The sequence below is a fragment of the Coenobita brevimanus genome, chromosome 60 (genome assembly GCF_032717465.1).
Source record: "Coenobita brevimanus isolate Jiangsu-jjx chromosome 60, ASM3271746v2, whole genome shotgun sequence".
Lineage (NCBI taxonomy): Eukaryota > Metazoa > Arthropoda > Malacostraca > Decapoda > Coenobitidae > Coenobita > Coenobita brevimanus.
This window is the reverse complement of record NC_137013.1, coordinates 37588179-37590375: the sequence shown is the minus strand read 5'-3', so window position 1 is coordinate 37590375 and position 2197 is coordinate 37588179.

Genomic DNA, 2197 nt, shown 5'->3' with positions numbered 1-2197 from the left:
CTTTCCAGACATCACAATACTTTTCTAGTCACCTCCCCTTTCGTGAGCCATGTCCCATTGTGATTTAGCCAAAATTTTTGCTCTGTTCTTCAACATTACCAAGCACCACCCTCTGGGAGAAGGATTTAAAAAGAATATCCAGTTTACAGGATAAGCAGGTTTCCATAATGGTTAACCATTATCTTTTTTTTTTTTTTTTTTTTTTTACCTTGTTTGTGACGTATTTAGTAGATGAGTGAGTGAAGGCAGACACATACAGGCAGTCTACAGTACTTAATTTAAGCTTGATAGTATTTGTAAATATGACCCCAGGTTTCCATGTTCCTCTATGCCCCTTCCTCAATGTTCTGACAGATTTGAGGTTATACAGACTAGGAAAATGAGCATAATATTTCCATGCTACGACACTTCTGCCTGATTTGTGACTCAAGTTGTGTACACCTCTAGGAGAAGTACTGTAGTATGCAATAGAAGTTTAGCACTGATTGTACTGTGACATCAGACAATATGTTTGTAACTTGTCCTTAAACTCTTTCAGTATGACTACATCTTCTGCATTTTATTCTTGCTGCCACAAGATAATTTATCGTACAAAGGAGAGATCCTTCTTAGTGGCATTATGAAAAATAATCTTCATTACCTTCTTTTTGAGGGTCTCATAAGGTAAACGAATTACAGTAAGACCTCCCTATAACAGACTAATTGGGGCCCAAGCCATTCCGAAAAAAGTGAAATTCCAATAAAAGCGACATCTGGACTTTCCTCTGCTAACCCGGACTTTTTCCAAAATATCAGACATTAGTCAGGATCACACCAACGGTTTTTGAACTGTTTTCACTACCATTGCAATACTGTACTCTATTATACCTTGACTACAGTATCAAAAAGTATAATATATATAATAATACTGTACAATACACTGATAGACGTGTCTGTTATTTACCTTATTGTGGTGAGCATAGCTGAAGTGGTCAGGTAGTCCGGACTGCTTCTGTCTTTATCGGACTTTTTCTGATACACTGTATAGGAATTTAGTCCAGTAGTTCCTCGATTCCGATAAAAGCGAATTCTGGTCTATTGAGGTCCGTTATATTGAGGTTTTACTAGGGCTTTAGCAAGAACAAAATAAAAATGTTATCATACTGAACCCCTAGGTGCCAGGGGACAGTTATATCCGATGCAAAATTGGTGAGCCGGGGACGCCGGGGGACAGCTTTAACCACAAATGTTTTTGTGCCACAGTTTGAAGTGGCCGCCACTTGATCTCATCACCAAAGGGTGGGGAGAGCCTTCTGGCACTGAAGACAAGCACACCTCAGTCGACTCTGTGAGTTTGCCAGGTGTAGGACAATGTTTTCTTAAGCCTCACGTCTGAATCTGTTCCCACCTCATGTGGACCCCTTGCCTCATCCACCCCTGCCAAACCTCTTTCCAAAATACTAGGAAAGGGCTGAATGATAGTGCCATAGGGCGTGTCTTGGATGCAACTGTGTCTAGTTTATCTAGTAATAGAGAAGTTATAACAAAGAGAACAAACCCAAAGCCGGGGCCACAAGCACACACACGAATACAGCCTGCCTCACAGCCAAAAATTATGTATATTCACATCCTTACTCATCAGCACAACCACCTACAGAAAAGGGGATGCTTTTATTTTTAAGAAGAGTTGGTGAGTAATATGGTTTTTAATTTGTTTCCTTAACTGCTACACATTCCAAGATATTAAGCAATTTTTGGGACAGTATAATTTGCCCAGTGTCCAGGGGCTAAGGAGTTACATCATGTCTTTAAAAAATTCCAAGTTTGTTATAAAATGTAGCTGTATAACTTGCAGGATGCTTATTTTATTCTCTTGTAATTTAAGACATTGAAGGCTATAGACCTCGTATGCATTATATGCACCACTGTATTTACCTATACTGTACTGTACTGTTTATGAAATGTAAAGCAACTTGTATCAGACAAGATTTGAGGTAGTCATAACTATTACCTACAGGCATAGACATAGTGCATTGTAAATCATTAGCACCTTCAGTCACAGAACATCATTATTATTTTGTTCATGCTGCTGACATGATTTTATTGAGCTTAGGAAAGTGCCCTGGTTGTGGAAGAATTAGTGGAGGCTGAATCAAACTGCTTCCTTTCAAAAAATGTCTCCAAAATTGTATCGAATTGCCAGGAGATAGCAGGATTA